The sequence below is a fragment of the Mauremys reevesii genome, linkage group 6, assembly GCF_016161935.1.
Source record: "Mauremys reevesii isolate NIE-2019 linkage group 6, ASM1616193v1, whole genome shotgun sequence".
Taxonomy (NCBI): domain Eukaryota; kingdom Metazoa; phylum Chordata; order Testudines; family Geoemydidae; genus Mauremys; species Mauremys reevesii.
In genome coordinates this window covers 42,037,800-42,053,910 of record NC_052628.1, presented here as the reverse complement: position 1 = coordinate 42,053,910, position 16,111 = coordinate 42,037,800, and the positions used below count along the sequence as shown (strand labels likewise).

Below are 16,111 nucleotides of genomic sequence, written 5' to 3'. Positions count from 1 at the left end.
ATCCAGCTCTAACAGCTCAACGTTGGTATTTGTTGATCATACATGCATATGCTTGAGAAGCTGATGCAGGGAGTTCTTAGTAAATTCCTATTATAAGATCTCTAATAACCCTTATATTAATTTGTGTCTCTGTTCAGTTTTCTCCATTGTGGGTTGTAATGTTAATTTTATAAGGCAATTACAACAGGAAAGCTGGGAAGTGATGGTTACTATGTATTACTCCTCTAATCAAATCAAGAGGATATTAAAAAGATACAAAGTGACTCTTTCCATTGGTGGGAAGGTTTATTCAATGGCTCAGTAGATTTTAATCAATTCTGGAACATTCTGTTGCATCCGGTAATCACTGTATTGGTCATCTAGTTAATGATTATTATTTACTTAATTGCCCTCACGTTTTGGATAAAAAGACAGATTAATACAGTCATCATTATATATCAGTTCCCTCTTTTAAATTAGTCTAAATTTGTTGTGATGGCATTGAAGACAGAGTCCTTCAAACTGCCAAAGAGGGGAAACTGTACGGGAAAATTGTTTTGTTATGTATTCTAACTGTATATTCTGTTATGGTATCATTTTAAACATTTGTTCACAATCGTCATTTTGAATTCTATAAAGTTGTTGTTTGGGAGCCATGTTGATCTCCCTTCTTGTTGGGCTTTTGGCGTCCTTTTCCTGTAAGGCGGGAAAAGATCGGTCATGTGATCTGGCAATTCTGCCCGGAGACAAGAGAGTATATAAGCTCCTCTCACAGGCTATATGGTGCTGTCCATCATGGTGGCAGCCCGTGTCTGTGTCAGTCATCAGTCGTCATGAGCAGTCTCCGAGAGACAACACGTCAACTCATCCCTACTTGCCTGAGATTGAGGAATTCTGGTCCAGCAGCCGATTTGATCCATGTTCCTCCTGTGCACATCATCATCACCAGGTACAGTAGACGGTCTAGGTTGTCCATCACACCAGAACTGTGGCAGTCGGTCAGACACGACCCTCCCTCCATGACTGACATCTCGTCTGTATAGATTTCTTGACTGTTAGTCCATAACATCTGTAAGGGCTAGAGGGCTTCACACGCTTGATTCCAAATCACTGAGTGTTCTTTACTTGCCTGTACCTAATAAACACCTTTAATCATGTTCACCTTTAATCATGTCCTTCTTCTGTTTCACTGAGACCATAGGTGACAGACCTAAAACAGACCTAAAACAGGAATAATCCAAACTTCCATCATTAGCAGGGGTCTTTTTATACCCCACTTTGATTCCCTTTTCCCCTAACAGTGGTACTTTTATCCAAATTCAGTTCAAGTAGAGGAAACAACACTCTGAGGCTAAAATGGCAAGGGAAAAATTCTGTCTTGGTTTCTATCCCTCTAGCCCCATTGAGAATAAATAAGACTTCAGGGGTATATTGGCTCTAAATTTGGTCTGAAGTCTTTGTTTATATGTGTGGAAGGAATAAGGGTGCAGTTATAGTCTTGAAAAATATTACACAAATGGAAGTGACGGTTCTATGCCTACTGGCACTCACATTACTATTTGTGTGTGTAAATACTGCCTGCACTACAACCCCCACCTGGATACTGAAATATAAACTGTGTTTTTTCTGGTTAATGCGTCATCCTCAGTAATAGAGACTGTCGTTAGATATTCTGTTAGTAATGTGCATACATGAACAAAATCCAGCTTGCTTTCACAAAGCTGTATCTGTTGTACAGTGCTAACAGGAGTGAGCAGTAATTAAATCTTATCTGCTTACTTGAGTAGTTAAAATAGTATTCTGAATTTTCACAGGCGCAGATCTGTTTAATAATGTGACTTTTTCCAGTTTTTTTTTTTACCATAAATATACTTTAAAGCTGTTGGTTTAAAGGTTGTATTGATATGTATAGTCTTGTAGATTTGTCTCTCTCTGGTATCCTTGGCACGTCATTTGATCTGGGGTATTGGAAGTTTGAGAGTTAAGACATTGCCAAACAAAACTTGTAAACTTAAAGCTTGGTCTAGCCCAATAAGTTTATAAACTGGACTCTTTCCTTTCTTCAGAGGCTTTTTTTGGGGGGAGGGGAAGAAGGGAGGGATGCATGAAGTTCACAAGCTGCTGTTTGAGCAAAGATAGAGACTTACCTTATGTGGCTTATCTAGTCTCATACAACTTGCTATGAATTCTGAATTTCATATTATTAGCAAACAAAAACTATGTTTACAGATGGTTAAGATTGTATTAAGACACACCTCATCCACCCAAAACTTTAAAAGCACAGAAACATAAAATCAATACATACTCTGATTTCATCAAACTTTCACTGCAACACAAAATCTTAACAGTGACCTCATGCTTTTATATTAAAAAGATCAGCACATCTGACTGTCAACACAAACCTGATGGAGCTGTTGTACATATTGCTTTTTGACATCTGTTGGAGATGGAAGCGAAAGCCTTATAGATCATTAGAGTGCAGTATCCATAGCACTGTAGGCAATACGAAGGTGAAAAGAAGGCACAATTCTTTCCTCTTAACTTTTTATTTCCATGCTTTTAAGGTTTTGGGTGGATGGGGTATGTCCTGTCACAATCTTAGTCACTCTGAAAGATAGCTTGCTGCAGAGGTTAAGATTGGGGGTTGTTGTGGTAGTGACCTCACATAAGCTCTTTGCTAACGTATAAAAATGGATGTAGGGTGGAGAGAATTGTGTTGCTCTTCCTTAACTACCTTCCAATTGGGGATTACTGGGCTTAATCAATAATAAGGATAATGAATTGCATGGGAGTTTAAAAAATGGATGAAAAGTTGAGATTTGAACTTTGGCTTTTCTCTTTCCAAGCTCAAAGGAACTTCCTCTATGCAACAAGATTATTTAAGAAATCTCACTCTTGTATGTGTGTAGGGCTTTTGCACCTGGAAATGAGTGGAGTTGATGGGGTTTGCAAGTGCAGCCAAGTTGTCAAATTCTGTGGTTCAGCTTGCCACATTTTCCATTATGGCTTGAGTTATAAAAGGCTTTATAGATGAACACGAGGTGCAATCATGAGACCAAAGCACAGATCCAAGAGTTTCATATTTCTTGCAAAAGGGGTATAAAGAAAAGTGAGAGAGTCAGGTGAAAATCACCAAATGGGGTGATTTTTGAACTTCTTTACTCTGTATCAATTTATTTTGTATCAAACCACCATGAAATATGCAAATAGTACTTAGCTTATATTTTATATATATTTTTTTAATAAAGGTTTAAATAAACTGAACTCTAACACAACCTTGACTATAGAGCAGCTACTGCTGCCTCATAATGGAATAGGAGATGAGAAGAGGTTAAAATAAGAGAGAATAAGTTGTGATTACTTTATATTTTTTCCCATTCTACTCTCTCTTCTGAAGACTTATAGGACTAAGTAGGGAACCAATGTATTCTAGTGCAGTGTTTCTTAAACTGGAGGTCCTTACCAAAAAGGGGCTTGCAATGCTATTGTAGTGGGGGTCATGAGATTAGGGTTACCATATATCCAGATTTTTCTGAACATGACTTCTTTTTTGGTCCTCCAATCTCCATCCGGGCAGACAAATGTCTGTGATTTGCTATTGCTACCCTTACTTCTGAGCTGCCTTCAGAGCTGGGTGGCCAGAGAGAGCCGGCTGCTGGCTGCCACCACCAGCAGCAGTGCAGAAGGAAAGGTGGCATGGTATGGTAATTGAGGTCCCTTCCAGTTCTACAATTCTATACCATTGTATGGTACCATACTGTACCATATAATATCATATCATACCAATCACTTTGGGGGGTTCATGACAGTCTGAAATATTTTCAAAGGGGGGCCCAGCAAAATTTTTGAGAATTAGGCACTGGAAAACCTGCGCCCTATTCCCAGCTCTGCCACTGTATGAGACCTTAGGCAAATAATATCGTCTCTTGGTGCCTCTGTTTCCCCACTTTCAAAAGGGAGTAATTATTGAGAGGAAGGATGATCCAATGGTTAGGGTAGTATCTTCGGTCTTTAGAGACCTGGAAGTGCCTGCTCTGCCACAGATTTCCTATGTAACCTAGGACAAGTCATTTAGTTTCTCTGTGCTTCAGTTCCCCATCTGTAAAATGAGATAATAGTACCTCCTTACCTCATATGGGGGCTATGAAGATAAATGCATTAAGGACTGTGAGGCACTGGAGTGACTGGGGCTGTATAAATACCTTAGATAGATGAGTAGGTGAATGCTGTTTGTTATTTTGCTGCTTAGTGGTTTTCTCCAGAAGCTTCTGTCTTGAGGTAGAAGTGGTTGGGCTGGTTTCTTTATAATGGCCATGACAGACAGTCCTCTTACTTCCTAGAAGGTGGATCCATAAGAGTAAATCAGCTACTAGCAAGTAATTCTGTATTAGAGCAGCGCAAATAACTGATTTTTTTGGTTTGCTAGCAGGTCTGAAAAAATTTCAGTTTGGGTCAAATAAAAAATTTCCAGAATTTTCAGTGAACTGAAAGTGGGAAAAATAATTAGTGGTTGCACAAAATGTCTTGGTTGACCCAAAACAAAACGTTTATGGCATTTTTAATAAAAGAAAAGTAAATGAAAGGCTAGATTAACAAAAAACAAGAAGGGGAGGTTTTATACGCAATAGTCCAGTGGAATGCAGGAGACCCAGGTTTGAATCCCGGCACAGGAGCAGGGAATGGAGCCCAGGTGCCCCCCACTTGTGAGTGTCCAAACCACCATGCTACAGCGTCATTCTCATGCACTTTCACTAACCCAATGACTATTGAAGCTGTTCCATTTTGTACGCAATACTTGAATAGGAGAGACCGAGGAAACCCCACCTCAGAATTGCCAGCAGCCTGTGGGAGGGAGGAGAGTGTGGGCTCAAGTCTGAGTTTTCCAGATCCCATGTGCATACCCCAACCAGTGGGCTATTGAGTATAAGGGGGTAACCATAATTGGTTTTATGAAGGATCCCTAAATCCTCTTGTGACTCTAGCATGAACATTGTTTTGATAATGTTGAATTGGTTCACTTTGATATTTCAGAATTTTTTTCTTTTTTTCTTTTCATACAAAACAGGTTGCCAAAATTGACATGAATTTTGGTTGACTTGAATCTGCAGTTTTAGGCAAACAAACAAACAAAAACCAACAACCCAGGGCTACCAATTAAAAAAATAATTATGAAATTAAAAAAACCCACAATTAATCAGTTTTAATCACACTATTAAATAATAATAGAATACCACTTATTTAAATACTTTTGGATATTTTCTACATTTTCAAATATATTATTTTCCATTACAACACAGAACACAAAGTATACAGTGCTCACTTTATATTATTTTTTACTACAAATATTTGCACTGTAAAAATGATAAACAAAAGTATCAGGTGAATTGAAAAATACTGTTTCAAGAAGTGTAGTGCAATCTTTTTATTGTGAAAGTACAACTTACAAATGTAGAATTTTAACATAACTGCATACATAAATGAAACAATGTGCAACTTTACGGCCTACAAGCCCACTCAGTCCTACTTCTTGTGCAGCCAATCACCAAGACAAACAAGTTTGTTTACATTTACAGGGGATAATGTTGTCTGCTTTTTATTTACAATGTCACCTGAAAGTGAGAAACATTCACGTGGCACTGTTGTAGCTGGTGATGCAAGGTATTTACATGCCAGATATGCTAAACATTCAGGGTAAAATAACATAATTAATGGATTCATTCTTCAGGAGAGAGCCCAAAAGCCCTTCCAATAAAAATCTAGCCATTCACACAAACTGTTTGCCTCTGTCTCTAAGGTAATTTTGTCACATTAGGCTACAGGCAGCAAGTTTGACAATCTTGAAAGACAGCTGCACTTTTGATCACATCTAAAATCTCCAAGTTTTGTGTAGGAAAATATTCTGATTGGTCTTTCTACAATATTGAGTTTTCACCAAATGCCTGGTTGTCATGGTTGCTTTAATTTGACATCAGAGTATCCTGGATCTAGATTAATTGTAGCTAAGAACATACAACATAAGGGGTGTCTTCAATTTCCAAAAAATAGGCACACTATTCCACTCCTTGGGCCTTCATGTAAATAATCAAAAGTTTATTTTCATGCAGCCTTGGTAGATTCTACAGCTGTGAAAATTTGCTTGCTAGTGGACCAGCTCTACATGATATCCTCTGCAAAATCCCAGCCTTCAAGAAATATGGTTTCTCCTCTAGCTGTTAGGCTTCACACACCTCATGACACCATTCCCCAGACTATTTCAGAAGAGCCTACAGGGCTGTTTACTGGTAATGTATTATCCCTATCTTGACAGCAGGGTCACCTTAGGTCATTCAAGAAATCTACTGTAGTAGATAAAGGAGGAACATACCAGTCAAGGAGTCCCCATCTCACCTTGCTGTCTCCAGTAACAATCACAGGTTGCAGGTGCTTTAGTAGAAGGCCTAAGGGCTCCTCCAAAACCCCACACTAGTCAATGTTGTGGGCTTCCCCAGAGATGAAACTTAATTTCACATTGCTGGAGTTGACAACTATTAATCTCACCTGCAGGGTTTTCCTCCTCCTGATCAGATCTAAAGTTGTCCAAATCTTAATCAACAATGCCATGACAGTATACTACATGAATTGCTAACAAGGAGCCTGATCTCATTTTGTGCTAGGTGTACAGAATTACCCCAATACCTCTTCATCTGCTGGGGAAGGATAATATTTCAGTAAACTTCTTACACCACAGTTTCCTGTTCAGAAGGGTTTATTGCACACAAGGAAAACCTTGAACAGTAGCTTGATGTCCATAAATAACTTCATTATTTCAGTCTCTACTGAACTTCAAGTGAGCTTAAATCTATATATTACACACTATAAACTGCATTAGAAGACTATTAAGATTACAAAGTCTAGCACACACAAGTTAGGAAACACCAGAATTAAGGTTATTGAGCAACCTTGTGCATATCCATTATGATACATTCTTCAATGACATGATCACACTACTTTTTCCACAGGACCAGTGTATCTGGTGCTCACTGAATGAACAGCTATTCAGGATTTTGATTTTACACTCTTCAAACCCTGCTTTGAAGACAGAATTATTTTCCTCAGAGGCTTTTCTATGGCACTTTGCACTATATTGTCTGAGTAGCTCATAGGCATTAAGGTATATTCTCAAAACCTCTGTGAGGTGAGGGGTTGGTATTATTCCCATTTTACAGATGGAGAACTGAAGCAGAGAGAGATTAAGGTCAAAAGTATCCTTTAATTTAGGGTGTTCAATTTGATATTCCGAGGAACTGATTTTTCAGAATACTTAGCATTGTATAGCACGTTAAATGTACAAAACACAGCTCTCATTGACTTCAGTTGCAGCTGTGAGTGTTGAGCACTTCTGCAAATCAGACCTCAGGCTCTCAAGATGGGCACCCAGAAAATGAGGAACAAATTTAGTGGCAACCTGTGAAAAGTCTGGTTTAAATGACTTGCCCTGCATCACACATCTGTGTTAGAGGGTGGGATAGAATCCATTTCTCCAAAGCACCATTTAACTGCCTTAACCATGAGACTGACAAGGTGAATGAGGTAATATCTTTTATTGGACCAACTTCTGTTGGTGAAAGAAACAAGCATTCAAGCTACACAGAGCTCTTCTTCATGAAACCATCATTTCTCTTCCTACAGACTCCTGCCTGCCTCATTCACTACATATTGTCCAACTTCCGCAACAAGTGAGGTAAGGGTTTAACTGAGAACAGCCTTGTTCACTACTCAACTCTAATTTATCCCCAGGGCACAGCCCAGCCTATGCACTGAATGATGCAGGTGTCCTGTGGTGTATCCCAGTCTCTTTTCCCCTCCTATCATCTCATCCCAATCAAGCCCTGGGTCAGAACTGGAATCAGAGTTGGGAGTCAAAGACCAGGGGCAAGCATCACGAACATATTGCCTCTATATAAATCCATGAGTTCAGATGTGGTCGCCCCATCTCAAAAAAAGATATATTGGAATTGGAAAAGGTATGGAAAAGGGCAACAAAAATGATGAGGGGTATGGAACATCTTCCTTATGAGGAGAGCTTAATAAGACTGGGACTTTTCAGCTTGGAAAAGAGATGACTAAGGGGGGATATGATTGAGGTCTATAAAATCATGACTGGTGTGGAGAAAGTAAATAAGGAAGTGTTATTTACTCCTTCGCATAACGTAAGAAGTAGGGGTCACCAAATGAAATTAATAGACAGCAGGTTTAAAACAAGGTCAATGCATTTTAATGAAGAAGACAGGAGTTGTGGTTTAAGCCATGTTGGTCCAAGGATATTAGAGAGACAAGGTAGGTGAGGTCAGAGTGGATAAAAATCTGTGATTTTAAAAAAAAAATCTGATTTTTTAAATTTAAATTGGGTTTTTTTGATAAAATGCTTTTTGAGAATAAAACCTAACAAAAATAGTTTTAATTAAGATACATTATAGCTCCAAGATATCTCATCATGGAAAAGGGATTATAAGTTCTAATTCTATAGTATGAGACAATATATTCATGTAATGTTTACGAAAAGTTTTGTAAATGAATTCCAATAATACATGGATTAGAGACCCAATCTTATGAGGTTCCAGGGGCTTCTGTATAGATTATGTAGGTTAATCTTTGTATCTACTCAATGGGACTCAGTGCGCAGTCTAGAAGATACCATCAGAGATGCTTAGTTTTTCAGTTCTCAAACTGTGAATTTGTCTCCAGAGATAACATGCTTTTTAACAGCAAAAATGTTTTAAATAAAATAAATAAATAGTATATAGAGGTGAGAAATAACAGACCTCAACCCTATTGTCCCTCTGCAAATTTGTGTACACAGAGTCAATCCCTTACCTCTCTCTAAAAGTGCAAAGTTTCAAAAAGTTCAATGAATAGAAGATTGTTGGGGGCAGAATAGATTTGAACAAAAAGAAGAAGTCTGGAGATAAATGTGAGAAGGGAGGGACAGGCAGTAGAAACAAAAGTAAAACTGTTTGAGCAGCACATTCCAGAAGTCTTGAGGTCTTTCTGAGTGTAGCCTTCACTGATTTGAGATCTACCATATCATTCTCTCACTAGAAGGGAAAACCTATAATAGCAGCAGGCCGCAAAAGAGACCCAGTTTGGGAATATTTTAATGAAGTTCCTGTACCTGTGGGTAAGACAGGCATGCGTGCAAAATGCAAACAGTGAAACAAAGAAATGCAGGGACTGGTTGCCCGAATGAAACATCATGAGAAGTGTTCCTTCTCAGGAGGAAGCTGCATTGAAGATGATGAAAAGAACATGTCTGAACATGCAGGATCTTCAGGTTGGTAAATGTTTTTATTTCATACTTCTTTCTTAAGGACTGCCTGTCTTCCTTCTGGACTATTCTTGAATTCTCATGTTGGAGCAAAAAATGTAGTTGTTACTCTATGGTACTATCATTTTAGATGCAGTTATGATAAAAAAAATAGATAGCTGAAATAGGCAGATCTTTCTTTTACAACTTCACCTTTAAAATAGTACTGAGTGTCAGTGAATGCAATGAGTAATACTAAATAAGCAGTATGGTAATAATAATTAAATATCTGCACTGACTTAGTTTGTTTAGGAGAATCCATCCTCAACATACAGGATTCAGAAGACTATCCACCTTTAAGATCAACATCATTTTCTATAGTTTCAGAGTTAACTGCCAATGAGAGTGTTTCAGTCACATCATGTATGTCACATAGCCATAGTATATCACCTGTAGCAAAAAGAAAAAAAAATCTCTATCATCCAGAAACAACCATAGATAAGTTTGTCATAAGAACCAGCAGATTACAAAAAGAGGTAATTGATGAAAAAATTGTCTGGTTTGTTTATGCACAAACTCTCCTTCCCATATGATTGAGAACCCACACTTTGTTAACATGGTTCAGTCATTAAGACCAGGATACAGTTCACTCAACAGAGCAGATGTCACAGGCAAATTGCTGGATAAAGTGTATGAAGGAGAAACTGAGCAGTGTGCAAAAGGTCTAGAGGGTGAAATTATTAACCTGAGTCTTGATGCATGGAGCAATGTCCACAATGATCCTGTGGTATGTGCTTGTGTGACAACCGAAGAAGGGAATGTCTTCCTTACAGAAACAATTGATACATCAGGAAATGGACACACAGTAGAATACTTACAAGAAATAGCAGTAAAAGCTATAACAAATGGCAAAAAAAAATCAAATGTGTAGTATGCAGCTTGGTCACAGACAATGCTGCAAATATATCCAAGATGAGAAGAAATTTAGAAGAGAGTGCAGGGAGTCCCAAGCTAATAACATACTGTGGCAGTGCTCATTTGATGCACCTCCTAGCCAAAGACTTCAGTGTTCCAGAAATAAAGGCTAATAATGTTGAAATTGCAAAATACTTCCATAACAACCACTTTGCAGCAGCTTCTCTGAAAAAAGTGGGAGGAAACAAGCTAACTCTCCCACAAGACGTGTGATAGAACTCAATAGTAGATGGTTTTGAGCACTATATCAAGAACTGGCCTAATCTGATGACAGTTTGTGAACAAAATTGTGAAAAAATAGATGGCACTGTCACAGCCAAAGTTCTCAACACTATGCTTAAGAGAAATGTTGGACACATGTTGAGTACCCTGAAGCCTATTTCTGTAGCCTTGAACAAAATGCAGAGAAATAGCTGTTTTATTGCTGATTCTGTTGAAATTTGGAAGGAACTGAGTGAGGTCTTAAAGAGAAATATGCAATGACAGAATTAAATTACAAGCATAAAATACCAAATGGGACAAGTACTATCATCTATTTTTTCACAATGTTCATACTATAGAATTAGAATTTATAATCCCCATTCCATAATGAGATTTTTTGAGCTATATGTATCTTAATTAAAACTATCTTTAGATTGCTTTTTGAGGAAAAAACCTTTTTATAAAAAAATCAGATTTAAATTTAAAAAAATCAGTGATTTTTATCCCCCCTGGTAAGTGTGTGACTTACATTGGTGGGAGCAACGTAGTAGCATAGACCATTACAAAGCTTAGGTCGACATAAGGTGCCTTAGGCCAATCTAACTCTGTAGTGTACACCAAGCCTTAGTCTGCAAAGTCTTTCAGTGCTAATCCATTAGTGAGTTCAGAAAACAAGATATCTGTAGTGCTCTAGATACCAGGCCGTAAACTACCAGCCCTTCTCATCCCTTCCTCAAAAGTCTGTACACTAGCAGAGCGGTGTTGCAAATAACGAAGCCAAGTTGGTCAATCTGTTCCAGTGGAGCGCCCCGAACGGGGGTTTTCCATGTCCTTTTATTATAATCGGTTACATCAATCATCCTATTATGCGCATGTACTAACTCAATCCAACTTCTTGCCCCTTCTCCTGATTGGTGCTTTATGCACTGCGTGTTCCAGTGGTAAACACCTGGTCGGTGCTTAATCAGTGTGTCTCCTGACCGAGGGGGGGGGGGGGAACCACTTCAGCTGCTCTAAATTCAGGGGCGGTCTTCCTACCCCCTTAGTGCTTAAGAAGTGTAAAGTTCCTACAGAGCGGCCTCACCTGAAGCCCTTCCAAGGAGATTGGAAGTTAGGAAAGAGAATAAAGTGTTTAGAGACAGCAGGGCCAGTGCAAGGAAGTTTCGCACCCTAGGTGAAACTTCCACCTTGCGCTCTCCCCCGCCCTGCGGCAGCTCCCCGCCCTGAGGTGCCCCCTCCCCCAGCAGCTCCCCTCCCTCCCCTGAGGCACCCCCCCCCCACAGCGCTGCAAGCCTGGGAGGCAGAAGAATTAGAGTGGGGGCAGCGTGCTTGGGGAAGATGCAGAGCAGAGGTGAGCTGGGGTAGGAATCCCTGCAGCAGCTCCCCCCCCAGCCCTGAGGCACCCCCGTGACAGCTCCCCACCCTCCCAGCCCTGGGAGCTGTGCGGTACCTCCGCACCCCAGCTCACCTCTGCTCTGCATCCTACCCAAGCACGCCGCCCCTGCTCTAATTCTTCTCCTAGGCTTGCAGCGCCAAACAGCTGATTGGCGCTGCAAGCCTGGGAGGCGGGAGAAGTGGAGCAGCGACCACGCACTCGGGGAAGAACCGCTGTAAAAAAAAAGGGGGGGCACCGCTTTTTGGCACCCCCAAATCTTGGTGCCCTAGGCAACCGCCTAGTTCGCCTTAATGGTAGCACTGGCCTTGAGAGACAGGAACGGCCTCATTTTTAGTGCACGGAGAGGAAAATATTGCACTTTAAAGCAACAGTCCACATGCAACCTGCCTACAGATTAACATGTTCTTACAGGCCATGATTAGCTGCAAGGAGCTGTCCCTGAGCCTCTTTTCCAATTCCGCTGCCTACGCTTGTGCCCTACAGCTTCCAGCAGCCATGGCGGGATCATCTCAGGGTGGGGGGAGGGCACCTCCTAAAGCACAGACGCTGCGCACCCCAAGAATAAATGGCAACGCCCTGAGGCAAGTTACCACGATGCAACAGGCCACTGACCCCATTGCCGCAGCGTGAGGGCAGCGCCGCCTAGCGGCTGAGCTCGCACCGCGGCGAAGGCGGGTGACAGGCCCCGGGAGGCTCACGCCGGTGCAGCTCCCACAGAGCTGGTCCCAGGGCGAGGGAGGCCCCCGAAGGATTCGCACGTCCCTGCGCGCACGGGCAGGGAACAGAAAAAACCGTCGCCGCCACGCGGACCTGTACCAGAGCCCCGCGTCTCCAGCACGGGGGCGCCGCGCATGCGCACGGTGACCCGCGTGAGGCCGGGGTGGGAGGGGCAGAGCGCTCACGTCCTGCCGGCCCTTTCTGGATCCGGGTCAGAGGGCGGCTCTCAGCTGGGCAGCCCCTGGCCCCGTTGGCTTCCGGCAAACTCCTGCCGGCGGAAAGGAGAGCGAGCGCCCGCCGCTGACTGCCCGGGGCCGGCGAGGCCCCGGCTCCTCCGCTGCCCGTCCCTGACCCCGGACTGGAGTAAGTGTCCCGGCCGGGGCGCGGGTGCCAGCCTCGGGGTCCTCTGCCGCGGGTGAATCCTTGCTCAGGACACAGGGGAGGGGCCAGGGCCCCGCGCTCTGTTTCCGCCCCCGCCCCCCACTCGCTGCTGGGACAGGGGTATTGCGCCGGGGGCACGAGGGCACTGGAGGTGTGGGGGGATGTGTGGGGTACAGAGCTGGGGACTTTGGCACTGGAGGGGTGGGGGTTAAGAACGGCCATACTGGGTCAGACCAAAGGTCCATCTAGTCCAGTATGCCAGTAGCTAATGGCAGACGCCCCAGAGGGAATGAACAGAATAGGTTATCATCAAGTGATCCATCCCCTGTCTCCCATTCCCAGCTTCTGGCAAACAGAGGCTAGAGAGACTTCAGAGCATGGTTTTGCATCTCTGTCTATCCTGGCTAATAGCTATTGATGGGCTTATCCTCCATGAACTTATCTAGTTCTTTTTTTATCCTTGTTATAGTCTTGGCCTTCACAATGTCCTCGGAAAAGAGTTCCATGGGTTGACTGAGCATTGTGTGAAAAAAATACTTCAATTTGTTTTATTTTAAATCTGCTACCTATTGATTTCATTAGGGTGATCCTTAGTTCTTGTGTTATGAGAAGGAGTAAGTAATACTTCCTTATTTACTTTCTCCATACCAGTCATGATTTTTTGGGCCTTTATCATATCCATACAACTAATCATTTCTGTTGTCCTTTTCCATACCTTTTCCAATTCCAGTACATCGTTTTTTGAGATGAGGTGACCACATCTGCACTCACGAATGTATATAAAGGCAATATGATATTTTCTGTCTTCTTATCTTTCCCTTTTCTAATGATTCCAAACATTGTTAGCTTTTTTGACTGCCGCTGCACATTGAGTGGATGTTTTCAGAGAACTATCCACAATGACTTCAAGATCTTTCTTATGGGATCTAAATTAACTGTTACCACACAACTTTATATATATAGTTGGGATTATGTTTTCCAATGTATTGCATTTATCAACATTGGATTTCATCTGCCATTTTGTTGCTCAGTCATCCAGTTCTGTAACATACCTTTTTAGCGCTTGGCAGTCTGCTTTGGGCTTAATTGTCTTGAGTAGTTTTGTATCATCTGCAAACTTTGCTACCTCCCTGTTTACCCCTTTTGCCAGACCCCTGGGGTACACCACTATTTACCTCTCTGCATTCTGAAAACTGATCATTTATTCCTACCCTTTGTTTCTGATCTTTTAATCAGTTCCGGATCCATCAGAGGACTTTCCCTCTTATCCCATGACAGCTTACTTTGCATAAGATGTGTGGGATACAGAGCTGAGGGCACTGAAGGTGTGTGGCGAGGTACAGAGCTGGGGTCGCCTAGGGCACTAGACGTGTGTGCAGAGGTGTGTGGGGTACAGAGCTGGGGGCTTGGGCCCTGGAGGTGTGGGGGGTACAGAGCAAGGATGTACGGCTTGGGCAAAGGTACTGTTCTGTGGTATGGGGGCTGGCAAGATGTGGGGGGATGTGTTCGTGGCACTAGAATACAGAACACTTGAAGGGTGTGTGTGGGGTGGGTTGTGGTGTAGTACAGAGCTGGGGCCTTAGGGGCACCAGGTGTAGGGCACTGGAGGCATATGTGTGGCACGCATGCTGGGGTCTGGAGGCACTAGGCCACAGCAATGTAAATGCACGTGGGACTCCACGGGGTTAGAAGCATGCGGTGTGTATATTGGTGCAGTTGTTGGTGAGCATCTGTTATTTAACATCCTCCTGAGATACTAGTGGAAGGGGAAGAGCGTTATGTGATATGAGTACATCATCTCTCTTTTTTCCCAAATACAAAACAGAAATATCTATTGAACATTTCTGCCTTTTCAGCATTATTGGTAATTCTACCATTTCCACTTAATAATTGACCAATACCAGTGTGTTTTGAAGTTCTGTAGCAGCCCCTAATAGCTCATTGTGTGCTTTAAGTGTTAGGACGTTGATCTATAAGCATTCAAGATTATTTTCTTCTGAGTTATCAGTGACTTGGAAACAAGTACACCGCTACCTCGATATAACACGACCTGATATAACAAGAATTTGGATATAACGCAGTAAAGCAGTGCTCAGGGGGTGGGGCTGCGCACTCCAGTGGATCAAAGCAAGTTCAGTATAATGCGGTTTCACCTATAACGTGGTAAGATTTTTTGGCTCCCGAGGACAGCGTTATATCAAGGTAGAGGTTAATACAATTTTTTACATAGAGCTAGGGCCGGCTCTAGGTTTTTTGCTGCCTCGGAGAGCGCAACTGCCGAAGTGCAAAAATAAATAAATAAATAAAATAAAAGCGCAACTGCTGCCCTTGCAATTGTGCTGCCCCAAGCACTTGCTTGGGTTCCTGGTGCCTAGAGCCGGCCCTGCATACAGCACCACTCCCACTCCCCTTTTGGCCACTTGATCCTTCCTACATAGGTTTTAACTATTGATTTTTAACCTTCAGTAAAGGAATTATCCCACCAGATTTCAATTATACCAACTAGATCAAATTTATGCTCATAAATGAGAATCCCTCTTGTTTGTTACCCAGGCGCCTAGCATTGGTGCATAGGCAATTAAAAAGCAACAAAGAGTCCTGTGGCGCCTTATAGACTAACAAATGTATTGGAGCATAAGCTTTCATGGGTGAATACCCACTTTGTCAGACGCATGTAATGGAAATTTCCAGAGGCAGGTATAAATATGCAGGCCAGAATCAGTCTGGAGATAACAAGGTTAGTTCAATCAGGGAGGATGAGGCCCTCTTCTAGCAGTTGAGGTGTGAACACCAAGGGAGAAGAAACTGCTTTTGTAGTTGGCAAGCCATTCACAGTCTTTGTTTAATCCTGAGCTGATGGTGTCAAATTTGCAAATGAACTGAACCTCAGCAGTTTCTCTTTGGAGTCTGGTCCTGAAGATTGAACTGTTCTCCTACAGGTTTTTGTATAGTGCCATTCCTAATATCTGACTTGTGTCCATTTATCCTTTTACGTAGGGACTGTCCAGTTTGGCCGATGTACATAGCAGAGGGGCATTGCTGGCACATGATGGCGTATATAACATTGGTGGATGTGCAGGTGAATGAACTGGTGATGATGTAGCTGATCTGGTTAGGTCCTGTGATGGTGTTGCTGGTGTAGATATGTGGACAGAGTTGGCATCGAGGTTTGTTGCATG

The 16,111-nt window shown here is 42.1% G+C and overlaps 1 protein-coding gene and 1 long non-coding RNA gene across 4 annotated transcripts in view; one reads left to right on the top strand and one right to left on the bottom strand.

Moving 5' to 3' along the window:
* Positions 1–7: 7 nt before the first annotated feature.
* Positions 8–12,694, bottom strand: LOC120407646. 2 transcript variants are annotated; one of them, XR_005600152.1, is made up of 3 exons: positions 12,447–12,694; positions 4,182–4,315; positions 8–1,200 (listed from the first exon to the last, which is right to left on the bottom strand). It is a non-coding gene; the product is annotated as an uncharacterized LOC120407646 (long non-coding RNA). The 2 variants fall into 2 exon arrangements; XR_005600153.1 differs by lacking the exon at positions 12,447–12,694 and adding an exon at positions 6,344–6,609.
* A 43-nt stretch (positions 12,695–12,737) lies between these two features.
* Positions 12,738–16,111, top strand: part of TENT2 (terminal nucleotidyltransferase 2) — a 67,250-nt gene continuing 63,876 nt past the window's right edge. Inside the window, exon 1 of one of the 2 annotated variants that reach the window (XM_039543416.1) lies at positions 12,738–12,914. The gene's annotated coding sequence lies outside the window, so the exon portion shown is untranslated. The remainder of the gene's footprint in view (positions 12,915–16,111) is intronic. The other variant, XM_039543415.1, reaches the window with a different exon arrangement.